Source organism: Marmota flaviventris, chromosome 11, assembly GCF_047511675.1.
Source record: "Marmota flaviventris isolate mMarFla1 chromosome 11, mMarFla1.hap1, whole genome shotgun sequence".
In the NCBI taxonomy this organism is placed as follows: Eukaryota; Metazoa; Chordata; class Mammalia; order Rodentia; family Sciuridae; genus Marmota; species Marmota flaviventris.
Window position 1 is genome coordinate 102457112 of NC_092508.1, and position 21260 is coordinate 102478371.

General features: G+C 39.1%; 1 protein-coding gene across 1 annotated transcript in view; it reads left to right on the forward strand.

The window, feature by feature from the left end:
* The first annotated feature begins 2313 nt into the window (after positions 1–2313).
* Clasp1 (cytoplasmic linker associated protein 1) overlaps positions 2314–21260 on the forward strand; it is a 271969-nt gene continuing 253022 nt past the window's right edge. Inside the window, exon 1 of the mRNA XM_071619271.1 lies at positions 2314–2842. The gene's annotated coding sequence lies outside the window, so the exon portion shown is untranslated. The remainder of the gene's footprint in view (positions 2843–21260) is intronic.

Sequence of the window (21260 nt, forward strand, 5' to 3'; positions counted from 1 at the left end):
AAAGTCACTCTTAAGCGTGATTTTTTCCCCCCAATATCCTTTCCAAAGCAGTGAACTGTCAGGCCCCACAGGTGCCTAGCTCCCATGGCAATTTTCTTTCTTTCTCCCTTGTGTATATGTGTGGTTGGTGAGCCTTCCCTCAGCCCATATGTAACAAAGCCTTGATTTTCTCACTTGTAAAATGGGGTGAATAACAATTGGCTCACGTGATCTTGATGCATTCAAAGACATATTAATAATTTACAGAAAGCAGTAGAATATAATGCCTAGCAAAGAAAAGGCCTTCATAAATGCTTTATCTAAGTGAGGGTACATAGTCAACTTTGAGGGGAAGATCACTTTCTAATACAGTTCTTTGGATTGGGGGTTTAGCTCAGTGTTAAGAGTAGTTGCCTAGCAGTCAGGAGGCACTGGGTTAGATTCCTAGTGGTTCAAACAAAACAAAACACAACAAAAACCTATTCCTTACCAATGTTACTAACCCTAGTCAAGGATATAAACCAGTACTATCAAGTATGGATTTCTCTACTTGGTTTCCAAATCTTTTCCATTCTATTCAAAAGCAAGGTCTTAAAGAGATAAGGGTATGCCCATGTTCACAACAGCATTATTCATAAAAGCAAAAAGGTGAAAGCAGGGCTGAGATTGTGGCTCAGTGGTAGACATAGCATTGCATGAAGCACTGGGTTCGGTCCCTAGCACCACATAAAAATAAATACACCGGGGATGGACCCAGGGTAATTAAACCCAGGGTTCTTTTACGGAATGTAACCAAATCTCCCACCCCTTTTAAAAAAAATATTCATTTTTTAGTTTTAGGTGGACACAATATCTTTATTTTACATTTATGTGGTGCTGAGGATTGAACCCAGTGCCTCCTCCATGCTAGGCCAGCACTCTACCACTGAGCCACAACCCCAGCCCTCCCCGACCCTTTTTTACTTTGATACACTCTTGCTATGTTGCCAAGGATGGACTTGAACTTTCAATCCTCCTGCCTCAGACTCCTGAGTTGCTGGGATTACAGGTGTGTGCCACCACAACTAGCCTACAGGGATAATCTTGAGGACATGATGCTATCTGAAATGAGCCAGTCACAAAAAGACCAACACTATATTATTACACTTTCATGAAGTACCTAGAGAGGTTAAATTCACAACACTGTAGAATAGTGGTTATCAGGGCTGAGGATAGACAGGCAACAGAAGATTGTTGTTTAATAATTTTGAAGCCGGTTTTGCAAGACGAAAAGAATGCTGGTGATTGGCTGCGCAACAATGTAAACTTATTTAATGCTACTGAACTATATGAAAAGTGATTAGGATGGTAAACTTTGTTAGGTGTATAAAAAAAACCAAACAATTATTTCCCATTCTACTTATCAAACCTTACTTTGCATCACCCCTTTTCCCCCCTTCTCCCCATTTCAGATAGACTACACATTAGTTATACTCCCACATACCAACCAATTCCTCTTTAGCCTTCACTCATGGTGTTTCTTCTCTGGAATGTTCTTTCATTCTCACCTAACCATATTTAAAAAAATTACTTGTGTTTCGTTCCTTTCTAAATTCAACCAGGAACTGTATCCTGTTTTTCTTACTCTTTCAAACCACAGTTCTCTTAACTTTTCTGCACAAGACCCACACCTAGCATTGTTTTAGCTTAGCCCCTCCGATCAGGACTCCTATATCTCTGGGGACCAGAAGGCATTATCTCAAGTTTCTCCGGTACCATTCTCCCAACCCATTCACACGCCAGCAGCATGGAGCTCGGCACCAAGGAGGTTCCAGAAGAATCCCGTGCATTGAACATCATTCTTAAGAGTGATTTTCACGAAGCAAAAACTTTCAAAGTCAAATTACCGGCGAGCACAGAAGCTTCACAAGGCAGAACCGTGGGGTCCTTCAGGATCCTTGAAGGCAGCCCTATAATTTGCATAGCTTTCCACCCTCCAGCTCTCTCCCACATTTCATCGGAGGGTAACGCGCCAGGAAGGGCAAAAGCGGCATTATTTAGGCAGTCGTATAAGTAAAAAAAGCCTTTTTGAGGTTGACTCAAGAGTCCCCGAAGCCTCCACGGGGGCGGCTCTGCTCCTAAAACAGCAAAGAACTGTTCAAAAGTTATGCTTCCGGGATGAGCGTCCGCGCCACCTCGGGAAAGCGACGCTCTGCCTCGCTACGGGCAGTCACAGGGCACAATTTTCTTCATGAAAGTCGCCCGATGGGGATGGGGCGCCCCTAACCCAGAAGTGAAACACTGTTTCCTCAGGTATTAGACCCCCCTCCCCCAGCCAAAGGAAGTTCCGGCCGGACGACTTTAATCTACGCTCTCTTGACTCCTCTCTAGCTCTTCCTATCACTCTCCTTGCTTTCTGGTGTGTGTTGCTTAGGTCCGTCCTTTTATCTTGCCCGAGTTTTGCCGCAACTCTCCAAGCTGACTACTACACGCTGGCTACCCTTTCCTTAACCTTTACCCTACGGGTCCCCATTAGCGTCAACTAACGTTTTCCGTGGAGGCAAACCTCCCGAGGTTGCCAGCTCCCGAAGCTCAACGCAGCCAGGCCGGCGCCTGCGCGGGGCGTTACCATAGAGAGGCAGCCACCTCTCTGGTCTCGATTTACACTCTCTATGGTCCAGCCCGGTCGGTGGCGGTAAAGGGAAAAAGAGAGACTGCACTGCGCAGGCGCTGTGGGCTTCTCTCGCTCCTTTTTTTTTTTTTTTTCTTTTTTCTTTTTTTTTTTTTTTTTAATCCCCGCACCAAGCGCTTAACCTCATTGGGGTGGAGGAGAAGGCGGCGGCTGTCCGGTCCGCAGCGGCAAACAGTAGCGAATAATAGGATTGTAAGTACCGGGTTAGGGCGAGGAGGTTTAGACCCGAGTCGTCCCGAGGCCCCCGGTCCCTCCCCCGCGGCGGCGGGCGCCGGGTCTGGGTGGGGGCGATGTCCAGCGCTGTCATCCACTCTTGGGTGCACTTTGGGGGGAGGGGGGCGGCCCTTAAGTGGGAGCCGGGTGAGGAGCGGGATGTGAGGGCGGTGGATCGTACCAGTAGGTTGCTGATCCCAGGCTTCTTTGCAGAGGGCGGGCGGGCGGCGCTGGGGTCAGCCGGGCTTTGTGTGCCCCTCTCACTTTCTCTCTCAGACTCCACCCCGGGCCCCCTTCCTGACCCGAGTCCGCCGGCCCCGGGGGGAGAAGCCAACTCGATTCGGGTCGCCTGGGAAAGGAGCTCGGGATTGCGAGGGCACGGGGCTCGGGAGAGAGACCTACAGCAACTAGTCATGGGCGAGTGATGGGTGTGGAGAAAGATCCAGAGGGAAGGGTCCCGGGGAGGCGAGCGGCCGGGCTCGCGGCCGGGCCAGACAAAAGCTGAACGAGCGGCGCGGAGCTGAGCAGCCCGCCGGGAGCAATGCGGAGGGTCCCCGTGTTCCGGGGGGGGGGGGGGGGCCTCCGAGAGCTTCTTTCCGAAGCTGGGAAAGCGGACAAGTGCTGAGTTAAGCCTGAACAGCCTCCTCAACTTGCCTTTGTTGTTCTTTGGTATTGGCAGAGACGCTCTGACGAAGATGAGTGTGTGATCTTGCACGTTAGCCTGGTTGGGTACAATGGAGCTAATCGAATTTTGCTTTCCATTTTTTTTTCTGAGCTTCTCGGATGAGTATGGGGTTTTCCAGAGTCTAACTTATTACATAATATTTAAAGAAGAGTTGTGTTTATTTCCGAAATTAAAAAAAAAAACACATAATTAAGTGGAGTCTTATAAAGCATGTTGTGTTCCATCGGGTGAATTTCTGTTTAGCTTGGTTCCTTCATTAAATACTGACCTGTTCGTAGAACCCGTGAGCTCTTTAAACATGATACTTTAATTTGTAGATGTGGCAACGAGAGCTTCGGGTTCTGTAGTCCTTTGGGAGGCAGTGATGCAGAAGAGACAGAAGTGAGAAACAGTTGCATGTGCCATGTACCTTGCACCATATTCAGGTGTCCCAGTCTGATGTCAATTCTGGCCTTAGGAATTGTATTTTTATTACTATTATTCGGTATTCGTGACATTTACTGAACTTTTCCTATAAGGGATCTTAGACAGTCCCAGTCCGTTTACTCATCAAGAGGTTTAGAAGAATGGTAACATTGATGCAGAGACCATCCAGATAAGGAAAATAACACAGTGCCCCAGAGTACGGAATATTATTTATCTTCTCCATTTGCTAGGAAAATTTTTAAAATTTGATGAGCTGTTTGCTTACTCATTTTTGTAAAGTTGTCTAATTGCACCTTTGTAGCAGTTACTCAAATCTCATTTTCTGTAAGTCATTGTTTATTATGTGGTAACTTGTAACACTGCCTCTTAGGTTTATAAAGTTTTAATTTTTATCAAGGAATTTTCAGCCATCCTTTTTAATTAAGGTTAGCCAGTCAGCACTCCTTCAAAGAGACTTTATTAGTGGTGGAGATGTCAAATACTGTATGTTACAGTCGATGTGGCAAGTACAGAAAAGGTTTTTTGCAAAGTTTACAACATAAATTCGTGTTAGAACCCAACCCTAGATCTCCTACTGTGTCAGGCTTTTGAATTAACCCACAGATTCAACCTTATTTATGTGCAGTAGATAAGGAAGCAAAAATCTGAAGCTTCATGTGTTGTGCTTTGGAAACTACTTCAGTAGAATGTAAGTGTAGTTCAGATGATGGGAACTTGCTTTTTATAGAGGAAGATTTCAGATCCTTAAAATAGTTTACATGGATGATGAGAAATGACTGGCTAAAAGAAGTTTATTACTGAAATGTGTTATATTTTGTTTGGTTTTGGATTTAGATTTTTTTTTTTTTTTGCTTCAGTCTTCCATTAAGTTTTGCTTCTTTGCTTTTGTTTTGGTACTGGGAATTGAACCCAGGGGTGTTTTACCCCTGAGCTTCATCCCTATCCCTTTTTATCTTTTGAGACAGGGTCTAGCTAAGTTGCTTAGGGTCTGAATCAGGCCTTGAATTTGTGATCCTCTTCCTGCCTCAGCCTCCCAAGTCTCTGGGATTGTAGGTTCATGTTACCATGCCTGGCTTCGGTGTCATGATTTAGAAGTTGGATGAGATAGATTGAGATTCTATTTGTTGATGTCAATTCTGGCCTTAGGAGTTGTGTTTTTATAATAATATTCTACTTAAAATTACTTTTAAATATAATACTTTTAATTTTATAGTACCATCGGTGGATCTCAATCATTTAAAGGTCAATGTTAGGCTCAGAGTTGTTCCACCCCCCCCCCCCCCCGCCCCCCCAGATCTGAGTTTTAATAGCTATCAGTTGTGATAACTGCATATTTGGTTGTCAAATTAAACAGTTGAAATAGTAGACAGTAGTAAAACATGTTTAAAAGCAGAATCATTTAAAAGATTTCCTTGAAAAAAGTGAAGGATCTGTTAGTCTTAAAAATAAAAACAAAAACTAAGGAAACAAAGCATTGATGATACAATTTTTTGATTTATAAAATATAATTTAAAAAATGAACTAAGCTTTCTTTTCTCAGTGCCAGCAGAGCATCATCCATGAAGTGTATATAGATATTAGACTAAGTGACCTCTACAGCACCGGAGTTACTGATTTTTTATAGCTGGGTCTTCACCATCCCAGGGCTTTCCTGCCCCTTTATGCTCAGACTATTCTCGCCTGGAAGTCTCACCCCTTGCTGTTTCCTGTCATATAGTCACCTTCCTCCTTGCTCAGGTTTACTTGTGGACATGCACTCTTCTCTGGGTCCTTGAAAGCACAGGAAGTTTGTAGAACACATTATGGTATCCATGGTAACTTACTAATGTGATTTTTATACCTAGTGGAAATTGCTGATTATATAAAAGGATAAACAAATCCCTTGGAATGTAGACTAATAGGATTTGTATCTTGGAAGAAGAGCTCTTAGAGGCACCATAATCCAACATTCTATCATATTCCTGCTACATTCAGTCTCAAACCTCAGGCATGCTGCTCTATTCTTGTAGAGCCTTGATCGCCAGACATGTTTTTAGACTGTTCTAGAATCTGGTCTTCCCCTTTTACCTGTTGACATGAATTGTTCCCGCGAAGTAACATAAATTAAGTTTGTTTCTTCTTTACACAATAGCCCTTCGTATTTCCCAGGATAGCCATCAGGATTTATCTAGATTTATTGGTTAGATTATTTACTAAGTCCTTCAGGTAGGCCCCAGGTACCAAGAGGCATACATACATGGTTCCTGCACTTCAGGGCTCTTGGGCTAGGAGGGGAGACAACTACAGCATGAATTGATGGCAATTTTATTGGACACCTGCAAACAGCCTTAGGTTCTTTGTCCCTTGCAGGTTTATTTGTTTGGTGCTATGGATTGAATTCAGGGCCTTGTACCACAGGTTAAGCATGTGCTGTATCACCGAGCTACTTTCCCAGGTGCTCTTCTAGTTTAGTAGGGGCTCACTGTGCTTCTTTGGGCAACTCTGTTTTTAAAAGAAAACAGATTTCAATATGATCTGACCAGAGTTTACATACAACTGTTTTCTTTCTTTCCTTTTTTTTTTTTTTCTTTGTTACTAAGGATCTAACCCGGCGATACTCTGCCATCAAGCTACATTCCCAGTTCTTTTTATTTTTTAATTTGAGACAGGGTCTTGCTAAGTTGTGGAGGGTCTTGCTAAATTGCTGAGACTGGCCTTGAACTTGCAGTCCTTCTGCTTCAACCTCCAAGTATCTGGGATTACAGTGTGCACCACCATGACTGACTGTACAATTTTCCTAGTGTAGGAAACTAGATCAACAATTTTCAAACTTTGCCACGTTAGTCTTGTGACTTTGGGCCAATTAAGTAATCTCTTTCTATTTTATTGTCTTCATCTATAAAAGTGAGGGTGAGGGGAGGGCAGTGTTTACAGCAGCACATACTTACATGGTTGTAAAGATCATATAAGCAATACATGTAAAGTGCTAGGACAGTGACTAGCATATATTTAATGGGTGATACATGATAATATTGAGCTAATATTAATTACAATGTTGTAGTAATTGCAATAAGAAAGTCACTGGAAGCACTTTGGGAACTTGTTAAATTATAAATGGCTTGGGTTTATTTATTTACTCTCTTCCATCCAGAAATTTTGATCAGTTAAGTCTGCATGGAACCTGAGTGTCACTTTAAAGGTTGAGAATTCTTTCTTCTATATTTATGCTGTCAGTGATTACATTAGCTGTTGTTTTTAGGTACTGGGGATTGAACCCAGGAGTGATTGACCACTGAGCTACATCCCTAGCCCTTTTTTAAATTTTGAGACAGGATCTTGCTAAGTTGCTTAGGGCTTTGTTAAATTGCTGAGTCTGGCCTCAAACTTGTGATCCTCCTACCTCAACCACCTGAGTTGGTAGGATTATAGGCCTGTGCCTCCATGACTGGAAGCTTTTACAGATTAAAATTTAAAGAATTATCCACATGTAGATGAAGAGGTATAAAAATGCAAATAACGGGAAGGGCAGTGTTGATGGAAAAGGCAGTTTTAACAGGAGGTGCCAATCTTGGTGCTCCTCTGAGACACATCTGCGTAGCAGTTTAGACTTTATCCTTTTAAACACTGTTAATTATTACCCCCCACCTTTTTTGGGTAGAAACATAAATGAATGTCTTCATAATATTAATAGCCAGATTCAAAAAATCATGATTTTCAAAGCATCTTTATAGTCATAATTGTTTTTTCTTCCAAGTCCTGAAGGTGGGAATGGGCAACAGTATCTCTATTCTGTCACTTTGCACATAAGAAACCAAAGTTTGCAATTGAAATCCAGTCCAGATAAAACTAGGAAAAGAACTGGGCCTTCTGTCTCATGAGCCACATTATCTCTTAGATACATAATTTTGTTGGCTTTTATTGAAGTTTATGAAGTTCATGAAGTCTTCTGATCTCTTTGCCATGTGAATATCTGCCAAACCAGATTCCCCCTTTCCTTTAATGCATATACTTGCTTTTTAAAAAATATTAATCTAGGATTTCATATTTATATCCATCTGCCAAGATGTATCTTTTGGGACAAATAATCTAGAACTGGCTCATAGCCATGTGTTACTGTGGCACATTTGGGTGCGTTTGTCTTGGTTCAGGATGGCTGAGATCAATGTTGCACTCTCCACCTATGTAAATGTTGTTTAATTAAATCTCCAGGCAGAATCAAATTTATTTATAGTCTTAATATAGTAATGTAGCAATGATACAAAAATTCAAGAGACCAGACGGGAATAACCCCTATTAAACTGTCCCAGCTTTATTTATTTATTTTGGTGGTGCCAAGGATTGAACCTAGGGTCCCACGCATGCCAAGCAGGTGTTCTAGCACTGAGCCACATCTGCAGCTTTAGCTATTACGTCTTTCCTTTTTTTGTGCATGTGTATGGCCATAGGGATCGAACTGAGGGCCTTGTGCATGCTAGGCAAGCACTCTACCAACTGAGCTATGTCCCCAGCCCCTAGCTATTATTTTTTAATGTACTACCTTTTGAGACTGTCCTTGTATCCATACTTTGTAGGAAGTAGTTTTAGATTTTTCATGGTTTATGATAGTTTGTAACTGCTATGGACTTGTAACTAATATATAGTTTGTAACTATAATGTACATAATTTAAATATTTAATACTTTCTTATTTGAATTAATATGGCAAATTTTGATAAACTATTTGGGATACTTTACATCTCTTTTTAATATCACATATTACACAGTGACATCTTTTTGCATATAATTTTTTTTCTTTTGTGTTATTATTTTCTTAGAATAAATTCAGTGAAGTAAGATTACCAAGTTGATCACTTTTGACACATATTGTCAGATTGCTGATCAAAAATTTGTACCTGTTAATAATTTTCCCAGTAATCCAAGCATGTACCAGTTTCACAGAAATTTGACCAACTTCTAATAATATAGTTGAAGTATATTTTTGCTACTAAAAGAAATGTAGATGGTATATTATTTTTAGTTTTTTATTACTTATTTTGTATTTATTTAAAATATAACCAATCACAAGAGATTTTTATATGAAAGTACTGTATGAAACTTGAATTGGTTATTATGTGCATATGATATAGCTTATTTGCTTGTGTTGCCAATAACATCACCAAAGCCATTGCATTTCTAGATGGGCATACAAGAAAATGCAGCCCTTGTTTTGTGGGGCAGATTGTTGTATTTGTCTACCTTGGCATGTGATCTTATAACATTTTTGTGTCCTACCTTAAGTGTTATTTTTGTTGCAATACCTGGGATCAAACCTAGAGCCTCATGCATGTTAGGCAAGCACTCTATCACTGAGTCACATTCCCAACCCTTAAGTGTTTCTTTCTTCAGACAGTTGTGCAGTAGAGCCCAGCCTAAAATATTTACTATTCAGAATGTCTGTGGGCTGACTGAGGTATCTGTTATTTTAACAGGTTCCCCAAGTGCTTCTGAGGCCACCAAAGATTGAGAGCAGCCTCTGGGGACTCCCTTCCAGCTAATTTTCTTCACAGATTGTGTCTTTCCTGCAGGTAGAGGCTGACTGTGTTATGAACGGTTGCTCAGACATGCTAACAGAGGCCTGTTGTACAGAGAGAATGAATTGTGTGGCAGTGCTCTTCCCAACGAAGAGTAGCTGGATTCGTTCTAGGAACAATAAGCCCAGTCTTTCTAAGAGAAGTTGAACTGTATTAAAACTGCTCTTTCTCGGAAGTCTCCTCATGGTGCTAGTGATTGTGTTTGAGTTCTGACAGACCCCACCCAAGTCTCTGCCTGCTCAGCCTTTGGCAGGCCCAGGAATAGCACAGTAGCAGAAGCCATGGTAGATTGAATGCCCACCATTTGCCAGGTGTTGGCTTGGGTGTTATAGGTATGCTATTGCAAGTTTCATAGCACCACTAAAGGCAAGTGCTGTTTTCATTCACGAGTGGAAGCTGAGGCTTTGAACTTGAATAATGCGTGATCATACAGCTGCTTTCAGATTTTTCAGCTTCCTTTCCATCTTCTTTTCCTCCTCCTTTCCTTCCAGCTTAGGTTGTTCCTCCTTCATGTGAGATCAGTAGGCTGCATGGGGGAACCGCCACCTGGCAGCATCTGGAGACTCCTCTGTAGTCAGGAGGAATTAGGAGATGGAAGCTTCCCACTAGACTTGCAATGAGGCTTAGATCCAGTGATCCCAGAGCCCCTTTTAGATTGGAGTCCCTGATTTGAAATTTACCTTTGGACAATTCAGATCTCTGAAGACCTAATATGGGTTTTTTTCTTTTTAATTTAATTTTATTGTGGTAAAATATATGTAAACCAAAGTATTCCATTTTGACCATTTTTAAGTATTAATTCAGTGGCATTCACACTGCCATTATCTTTTATTTCCAAATGTTTTCTATCACCTTGAACAGAAACTCTCATTGAGTACTCACTGAGCTGAGCTCCTCATTCCTCCATCTCCCTGTTCCTGGTAATTACTAATTTACTTCTGTCTCCATACATTTACCTATTCTGAATATTTCATGTGAATGGAATCATAAAATATTTTGTTCTTTTGTGACTAGCTTATTTTACCTAGCATACTAAGTAAAGATTATTAAAGGTTTGGGTATGTTATAACACATATCATAATGCCATTCCTTTTTTATTGCTGAATAATATTCTGTTATAGATATACCACATTTTATTTATTCATTCATTTTGATGGCATTTGCCTTGTTTGTAGTTTTTAGTTATTGTCAGTAGTGGTGCAGTGAACATTGATGTAGAAATATCTGAGTCTCAGTTTTTGATTCTTATGGGTAGACCTTGGAATGGATCTGTTGGGTCGTATGGCAATTCCTGTTTAACTTTTAGAGCATTCGCCAAATTGTTTTTCACTGTGGCTGCACCATTTTACATTCCCACTAGCACTATATGAGAGTTTCAATTTTTCTACATCCTTACCAACAATTATTATTTTCTGTTTTTTTTAATAAATATTTTTGTTACATTTATTTATAATACATGTGAAATAGTATTGCATTATGGTTTTGATTTTCATTTTTCAACAACTAAGGTGTTGTACTTTTTCGTTGTCTGTTGGCTGTCATATGTTCTTTGGAGAAATGTCTGTTCAGATCCTTTGCCCATTTTAAAATCTATTGTTGGTCCTTTTTTTTTTTTTTGGTACTGATATTGAGCTCAGGAACACTTTACAGTGAGCTTTATCCAAAGTTATATTAATTTTTTATTTTGAGGCAGGATCTCACTAAGTTGCTGAGGGTGATGCTTAGTTGAAGGGGCTGGCCTCCAGCTTGTGATCCTCTTGCCTGTGACTCCCAAGTAGGTGGGATTATAGGCATATGTCACCATACCCGCTATCTTTATTGTTGTTGTGTTGAGTTTTATTATATATTTTAAATATATAATAAATTTACATTATAATTTCTTATTAGGTATGTAATTTGCAGATATTTTCTCCTACTCTGTAGGTTGTCTTTCTTGATAATGACTTTTGATGCATAAACATATTGAATTTTAATGGCGTCTGGTTTATTTATGTTTTCTTTTGTTGCTTGTGCTTCTGTGTGAAATCTAAGAATTTGTTGCCAAATCCAACGTAATGAAAATTTATCCCAGTGTTTTCTTCTAATGTTTCATAATATTAGCTCTTACATTGAGGTCTCTGATTCACTTTAATTTTTGTGTAAGATATAAGGTGGGAAGTCCAAGTTCATTCTTTTGTATGTGGATATCTAGTTGTCCTAACACAATTTGTTGAAGACTGTTAAAAATTAAAAAAAAAAAAAAAATAACTGCCTGCTTGCTTGCTTGCTAGCTTTCTTTCTTGGGTTGAATCCAGGGCCTTGCACATGCTAGGTAAGTACTTTACCACTGAGTTACAGCCCCAACTCTTTTTAAATTTTACTTTAAGACTGGATCTTGCTAAATTGCTTTGGCTGACCTCAAATTTGGCAATCCTCCTGCCTCAGCCTCCTGAGTAGTGGGGAATCACAAACCTGCGTTAATTTCTTCTGTTTTGCATCACTCGGTGGGATTCTGGTCTTGTTTTGGTTTTCTAACTTCATGGTCTCCCACTTCACCTCCCCCTACCTCCTCCTGTTTTCTTCCCTTTAAACAGGATACATGAATGTTTTTTGTTATCACTTTGCCCCTTGAGATACTTAATAAATACCAATTCCCTTCTTCTTGTGTGTCATTATTTAATTTTTACTTATTTTATTTTAATTTTTTGAGCTGTGGTTTGAATCTAGGGCCTTATGTGTGCTAATAAGCATGCACTTTACCACTGAACTATACTTGTAGCTCCCTATTTAACTCGTTTTTGGTACTGGGGATTGAACCCAGTGCCTTGGGCATGCTAGGCAAGTGCTCGCTACATCTCTAGCATCCTGTTTAACTTTTAAATAGTTTGTGTTTCAAAAACAGATTAAAAGGACTTTGAGGGCATGAGAGTATATGTGGTATTTCTTTATTTCCCAATTTCCTTGTTTCCTAATTTCCTCCTTTTGTGGAGGGGGCTTACCTCTAGGGCCTCATCTAGTATCTCCTGCGTTGCTCTGATGCCTGATCTAGTACTGTGCAGGTGTTGTGCTTAACCATTATTGATTGACTGGTGAAATGGAACAGATCCTTATGAATATATTTGGGTAGTTACAGCAAATTCTTCTTTAAAGATTATTGTTCATGTATTAAAAATTTTTTCAAGGTTTTTAACTCAGATCATTTTAAGTTACTTTACCGAATGTGGGGATTGATAATAGTATCCTGGTTCTTCCAAATGCCTTAGGAATTTTTTGGTGATGTTTGGTATTGGATTAACATCAGTTAGATAACACAGCATTGGGTTCATTGCATGAATGCCTGAAACAATGTTGACCTGCTGTGTGAGATTTTGGTGACTGAGTTTTAAATTGGGAATTTTACTTATTTTAGGGGTGATTTTGATGTCCAGAACTTGCTTTTTCATTTTTGACAATGCTTAATTTGAAAATTATTTTGAATTTTTGCAATAAGTATTTTCTAAGGAAAAAAAAATGAAATAATGGCATCAGAAAAATTCTTCTATTGTCTAGAATTCCAAAGGTTAACTAGTAGAGAAGTATCTGCTCTTTCTCTTTGGGTCTGATCATATTTCCCTCCATCACACTCTGTAGTGTTCAGTAGCATCTAATGTTACTTGTCCTAGGCCATGAGACTTCCCTTGGGAGTCCATTTTGTAATCTACAGTCCAGATGCAGTGAGGGAAGGCTCAGCTTGTAGGTTGGTGTTTTGTTTTCCAGTAGATTTTGACTCCTGAGAAGGTGTTTCTTAGTTCATTGTTATGTAAACACTTCTGTTACTTTGAGATACTGGTTTTTTACCTAATGTTTATTTTTGAATATCCTTATTAACGGTGGAAACAAATAATGGAATTATTTTATTCTTTCATTTTCTGGTTCTAAGCAACATAACATCAGAGAGGCTAGAACAAATATACTATTTCCTATGCTTTCAAAATAACTGTCAGTCAACAAATGATTTAGCGAGAACTTCAACTCTCTTAAGTAGGATCAGGAAGAGTAGGAAGGAGGGAGGCTGCTTATTTTCTTTTAACTACCTTCCTCCTTCTTTTGGGAGAAGTTGGGCTGGCTATCTGAATCTGTAACTGTTGCTATATCTTTGTGTGCATTCTTTGCCCAGAAAGTTTGATTCAAAGAGTATTTTTTTTTCCACTTAATATGTTACCCTCCCAGCATGTGCTTCCATTCTGAGGAGGCTGGTCCTTTAAAAAGAACAACTTTCTTTCTTTTTTAAAAATTTTTTAAAAATTTTTTTAGTTATAGTTGGACACAAGACCTTTATTTATTTATTTTTATGTGGTGCTGAGGATTGAACCCAGAGCCTTGCACGTGCTAGGTGAGTGCTCTACCGCTGAGCCACAACCCCAGCCCCTAAAAAGAACAACTTTCAATGTGAGCTGATCTGGGCTTAGGAGTGGAATATTTTAGCCAGTTGCTGATGAACTTGCTTATATTTGCTGATTGGCAGGCTAAGCTTATTGCTTATAGTTTATAACTTAAATTTCCAAAGTGGAAACAGTGGAAAGAACTTTCCATTCTGTCATTCTTTTCAGAACTTGCAGCAGGTTTCTGAAATTGCCAAAGGACTATTTGTTTGGACAAAGTTAACAATATTTAGCTGCATTGCACAGTACTGATTTTATTGAATCCTGAAAGTGACTATGTGCTGGAAGATTAGGAACGTCTCATTGTAATTATTTGGATACTGGACCTCTTTGGGGTTGGGTGGGGGTACTGAAAGAGATGCAGAAAGGGTGTATTAAAGTAAATTGGGCCTAAAAAAAGGAGAGTCTAATGGAAACAGCTGCCATTGAGATAAGAGAGTTAGTTGGGTGTGGTGGTGAACACCAGTAATCCCAGCCAGTGGGTAAATTGAAGCTGGAGGATCCCAAGTTCAAGGCCAGCCTGGACAATTTAGCAAGCCCCTGTCTCAAAATAAAAACTAAGGAAAGGGCTGAGAGTGTAGGTCAGTGGTAGAGCATCCCTGGGTACAGAAAAAACTAAAAACAAATGAAATCAGAGTTATTCTAGGGTATCTCTTGGGTGATTAGTAGAGACCAAATAAACTATATAACTTGATCAGACTCTTCCATACAGTTTGCTAGTGTGCCTGAGCACAGAGAGAAAGGTTTTTCAGCTTTGTTCCTGAAGATTGTAAAAGGGAAGGCAGAAAGGAAAGGAGATGGTTATAACTTCACGTGTTATGTTTGCTACCCTGGGAAGAAGGAAAGAGGGCTCTGCTGTGGTTTGAACGTGTCTCCCCAATTTAAATGTTGGAAACTTAATCCCCAAATTGTATGTCATGATATTTGGAGTTAGGGGTCTTTGGGAAGCAATTAGGATTAGATGAGGTCATGGCGAGGTGGGGGCAGGCCCACAATGACATTAGTGGCTGAATATAAAGAGGAAGAGCTGCACTTTGCTCTGTGATGCTCTCTGCCATGTTCTGCGCAGCAAGAAAGGCCCTCACCAGGTGCTGGTGCCATGCTGTTGGGCTTCCTAGCCTCCAGAGCCACGAGCCAAATAAACCTCTCTCTCTTTCTCTTTCGATATAGGAAATTAAACCCAGGGCCATGTGCATACTAGTCAAGCACTCTACTACTGAGCTACATCCCATTGTTAAACTTCTGTTTTTTATAAATCATCCAGTCTCAGGTATTTTGTGATAGGAACAAAAATGGACTAAGGCTCCTAATCTGGGACTGGGGAAAAGGATATGACCTCTTCCTGTTTTGACCTGAAGATGTGGACCCTCAAGCAGGTGTATCCAACTCTTTTGGTTGGATACTCTGAGACCTGTTTATTGTCTTCCATTCATGAGAGAGCTGTGTTGGCTGGGACCTAGCTTGTGACCATGGGATAAGGAGACTGACTCTTGGCAGTATTCATGCCATGTTCTAATTTTGTGCAGTGGCCACAGATAACAGCCAAGAGAGCACCGTTGCTGAGAGAAGAAGCCTGTTTGAAAGTTACATGTTGCCGAAAGCTTTATATTTTAATAAAAGCAGGACTTCTTTTTTTCGATACTTACTTGAATCATCAGCTGATCAGTGATTTGATTCTGGAATTTTTAGGGTGAGGGCTAGATGTTGTATTTTTGGGAAACTGGTTGCTGTTGCTTCTGGGTAGTGATGGCATTGTTAACATTGTATTAATTGTAGTTACAAGCTTATTACATGCATTATTGACTATACAATTTTATAGAAGGTACCTAGGGGAAATACTTGTGCCCCTTTTATTATGAGTGAATTAAAATCTGTTGTAATTGTATATGAGAATTCTTTTCATCTTGTTTAAATTATCTAGAAATGGGAAGACTGCTAGTTAAATGCATGAAATTTTCTATTATAAAATATTCATTTTTAAACAGGTAATACATACACAGTTTAATTTTTTTTTTGCTGGGGGGGGGTACCAGGGATTGAACTCAGAGGTACTGAGCCACATCCCCAGACCTTGCTGTTGCTGATACTGGCTTTGAACTCACGATCCTCCTGCCTCAGCCTCCCGAGCCACCGGGATTACAGGTGTGCGCCTCTGCATCTGGCCACAGTTTAAAATTTTAAGTTGTCTTCTACTTAGTTGCCATTCTATCTTCCTGGAGGCATTAATGTTATTAATTATATACATGAAAGAATGTATAAATGTGTCTATATACCTTTCCTCCTTTTTATACAGATGATACCTTAGTATCAACTATTCTGTTTTGCTTTTCATTAAACTTACATTTTGGAAATTATTCTATCAGTACGTGAAAGACTTCCTTTTTAACTGATAATGAATGTTATAACTGAATAGCATCTTGTCATATATATTATAGTTTTTTGGTACCAGGAATTGAACTCAGAGGCACTCAACCGCTGAGCCACATCCCCAGCCCTATTTTGTATTTTATTTAGAGACAGGGACTCACTGAGTTGCTTAGTGCCTCGCAGTCGCTGAAGCTGGCTTTGAACTCGCAATTCTTCTATCTTAGCCTCCCAAGCCACTGGGATTACAGGTATGCACCACCGTGCCTGTCTAATTATACCATAGTTTAATGAGTATGCTATTGATAACATTTAATTTTTCTAATCTTATAAAGTGTTACAAAGAATAATCCTATATTTTGTTATTTTGTGTGTGTGTGTGTGTGTGTGTGTGTGTGTGTGTGTATGTAAATTCCCAGATATTGACCTTTGGGTTAAAGGTTATATGTCATAATATTTTGAGAGCTGTTGCTACATTATCCACTGTAGAGATTATGTGTCTTTTCTGACTTAAAACATGGCTGTGGTTAGTTCAGTGATCAGCAGTGAACTGAGCATTTGTCTTCTTCCCATTATTGTTTTTCTGTTTTTGACTTGGCAAGAATTCCATGCTGGTTGAGGTTCAGAAATGTGCTTTGTTTCTTTATAGGTGTTGTTACTTCTAGAGATGAGTGCTGGATTTGGACAATTTACTGAATAAACTGCAGTTTCCGTTGTTTTCAATACTTGGTATTATAACTGATATGGCTGAGGTACCAGGTTTATAATTCTACTTGACTTTACAAACAATTTTCTGGTATTTATTAGGTAGAGTATGGATTCAGTTAGACAGACAATGAATATTTTTAATGTTTAAAATTTATATTTATTTGGAATAGATGATATGTACATGGTTAAACAGTGTTGAGGTACACAGGACAGAGTAAAATGTAGGTCTTCCTCCACTGTCTTGTCTTTTCTCCCCCTTCCCATTCCCAGGGTCATGATGGAGTTTGAAGTAATGTACGTTCACACAAGCCGTTGTATCTTTGTAAAGGCTACAGCATTGTTCTATTAGTACCACCACTCTTTTTTTTTTTAACATTTATTGTTATATAAATAGTACATTTTCATTTCATTTTATTTTTAAAAAAATATTTATTTATTTAGTTTTTAGTTGTAGTTGGGCACAATACCTCTGTTTCGTTTGTTTTTATGTGGTGCCTTACATGTGCAAGGCAGGCGCTCTACCACTGAGCCCCAGCCCCAGCCCCAATTTTCATTTTAGAAAGTGGCATTATAAACATGCTGTTTTCTGATTTGCTCTTTTTACTAAAATTTAGATAGCTTTTTTGATACTGGAGATTGAACTAGGGGTGCTCTACCCCTGAGCCCTTGCCCTTTTTTTTTTTTTTTTTTTTAAAGACAGGGTCTTGCTAAGTTGCCAAACCTGGCCCCAAACTTTCTATCCTCTTGCCTTAGCCTTTTGAGCCACTGGGATTATAGGCGAGCACTACTCTGCAGGGCCCATTGCAATTTTCTTTTTAAATGAATAGCTGCAATGAACAACTTTATATATATTAGCATACTTGATACATTATTTCCTTAGATTTGGATTTACTGGGTCAAAAGATGTATTCAGATGGATGTTGATGGATGTTGCCAAATTGTCCTAGATGGTTATAAAAGTTTGTTTTTATCAGCATTGTATTAAAACATGTATTTGATTCTATCTAGTTACATTTGTGATTTTTTTTTTTTTTTGTACTGAGGATTGAACCCAGGGGTGCTCAAGCACTGAGATACATCTCCATCCCTTTTTATCTTTTATTTGAGACAGAGTCTTCCTAAGTTGCTCAGGAGCTTGTTAAGTTGCTGTGGCTGGCCTTGAATTTGTGATCCTTCTGCCTCAGCCTCCTGAGTTGCTGGAGTGTTACCACCATGCCTAGTTTAAGTTATCTTTTTATTTCATTGTAGGACTAGAGTGATGTTAGTATTTTTAAAAAAAAAATCTGTTACAGTTGAATAGGAATAAGTCAACATAGAAAAATTGAGGCAGGCTATTAAGTGGTTAAGGTGACTCAGTGGTCAAGTGCCCCTGGGTTCAATCCCCAGTGCCAAAAAAAAAAAAGGGGCAGTCACAGATCAATTTGGAAATTTGAGCATCTGTGTATAGTACAATTGTTAAGGCACACATCTCTTTTTGTGCTTTTCCTTTGAAATTTTTCCTAAATCCATAAAATATGAATGTAAAATGTTATTTTACTATAGCAGTGTTCTGCTATGGTTAGTTTGAAACATATTGCAAAAATTTTCTCTTAAGTGTAAGCTTTTCTAGAGTACAGATTTAAAATACTGTGTATGTGCTTGAAATGTGGTTTCTTGGGGGTGAGTAGCAAGTAGTATACGAAGTTATTTTTAGTCGTCTTGGCCATTGTTCAGCTCATGTTCTAAGTTATTTTTCCCTGCCAGGTCACTTATATTGTATTGAAAGGATTTGGAGTAAATATGAGAAGATGATGATTTGTTAATGAGTAAGTAAATCTGTAAAAGCTTCACTTCACTTTTTTTTCCTTCAGCAAGCACAGGGCTCCTTATCCTTGGGGCTCCATGATGCTGCAGGGTTTCCTACCAGATTCTCTGTCTTCAGTATGAATGTTGCTAGATCAAGGAATGAAGACAGGGGGATTGCCTTGGAGTGTGAGGGTCAATAAGCAAAGCCTATGTTTTAATGCTTGGGCACACCCAAGACAACTGTGCCAAGTGGTACTCTTGTGTTCATTTCACTGTTGTGTGTGGTCTTCCCTGTTCCTCTGATGACTAAGGAGTTAGCAGAAAAGTGAGTCTGTGAGGAAGGTATCTTGATATTTTGTGTTGGAATGCCATTGTTCCTTACTTCTTGTTATCTTCCCAGTGTACTTAGAGCTTACTGAGGGCAGTGCCTGGCAGATTAGCCAGCATGTTAGGTATTGAGTGAATTTGAAAAACTGGGACCAAGAACCTGTCTCCATCAGGTATATTTTAAAACTTTTTTCTTTTCGTTTTTTTCAAAACTTTTTATTTTTAAATAATTACAGAATTATGAGAAGTTGCAAAAAAAAAAAAAATACAGAGTGTTCCTATTTGTCCGTCATCCACTTTCCTCCAATGGTTGCGTGTATTTGCTGTGCTCCTCCTTTATTCCTCTGCATTCCCCTTTTCTTCCCTCTTGTTCCTACTCTTGGTTTTGCTTTTGGCCTGCGTTTGGCGGTCTGTGGGAAATACTGAACTCTCTGAACTGAAAGTTGCTGATCACTCTTCAAGGACTATTGTTGCGGTTCCTACTCTTCATTTGTTCTTTCTGGATCATTCGTATAGTATATGGTGCTGTGCCAGGTACTAGGTGCTCCTCTGCATTCAGGCCCTTCTGTTTGTATTTTGAGAACATTAAGTACAGTGGTTAGATCATTCCTTATAGTAAAAAATACATACACATGCACATGTGTGCATGTTCATGTGTGTGTTTGTGTGTCAAAATTACTCAGACCTCTGTGTGTTTGTGAGAAGAAGCCATAGCATTTTAATGGGAAATAGCCCTGGATTTGAAGTTAGAAAACCTGGTTGAAATCCTGGTTCTTTTTCACAGTCGCTGTGTGAACTTGGAAGTCACTTTGTTTCCAAAACTCTGAATCTATTTTCTTCGGTAAAATAGACATGGTAATACTATTCTTAGAAAAGTATTGTAGGGGATAGACAAATTGGCATTTGTATGAACACTCAATGAATGAGAAAGTGATGTTTCAAATGTGAAGTAGCTATGCTTATTTTATTTTCATTTACTTACTTTATTTATTTGTCAGTGCTGGGGGTTAAATCTTGGACCCAATACATGCTAGGTAAGTGCTTTACCACTGAGCCACACATCTCCAGCCTGCCATGCTTATTTTAAATTATAGAAAGCCAAATTGTAAATGATTGGGGTATTACTTCTTTTTAGCTTGACTTCTTTATTCAGTAACAGAGAAAAACCCCTCCTCCTTTTGTATCCCCAGTGTTATACCTTCTGTCTTCAAATTAAATGCCCAGTACTTAATAGGTTTTCTTTTTTCAACTGGGTGTAACCCATATCCCTTGGGAAATTTGGGATAGCCATGTCAGCTGCCATATTATCAAATTACATATCAGATGCTCTCCTCTCTTCTTATTTACCTAAGTCTGGGGATTTTCCTCTTTAGAAACATCTTAGAAAATCTCCCACCTAGCATATATGCTGCTTCCTGCTTAGCTTTTTTGGCAGGTTTTGCTGCTAGAAATGAACTCTAAATGTGGTGCTAGAAACTAAATTTTTATTTTCAAAGGTGAGACCTTTAAAGAAAAGGTCTAAATAAAAGAGGTATATATGTATAGATTCAGTAGTTCATATAAAACATGGGGAATAACATGAAAATTTTAAAGTTTAAATAATTGGCAATTTTTTTTTTTCCTGGAACATGGCCTAGATGCAGGCAAACTTTTAAGTCACTAAGGGACAGATATCTATAGAACACCCCACCAGTAACAGAAGAATACATATTCAAGGATATATGGGCATTCTTTTGGAGAGCCCATATATTGTGTCATAAAAAAAGCCTCAATGAATTTTGTTTTAATATTTATTTTTTAGTTGTAGTTGGAAATAATACATTTATTTTATTTATTTATCTTTATGTGGTGCTGAGGATTGAACCCCGGGCCTCACATGTGCTAGACAAGTGCTCTGCTCTTGAGCTACAACCCCAGCCTGTCCTCAATGAATTTTAAAGCATGGCAATCATACAAAGTATGTTCTCAGACCTCAGTGGAATGAAATTAAATATCAATAATAGAAGGAAATTTGGGAAATTCACAAATATGTCCAAATTAAACTGTACAGTACCAAATCACCAGTAGCTCAAAGAGAAAATCACAAGAAAAATTAGGTAAAAGCAAACAAAATGTGGCCTGTCATGATGGTGATGGTTACACAGTAATGTGAATG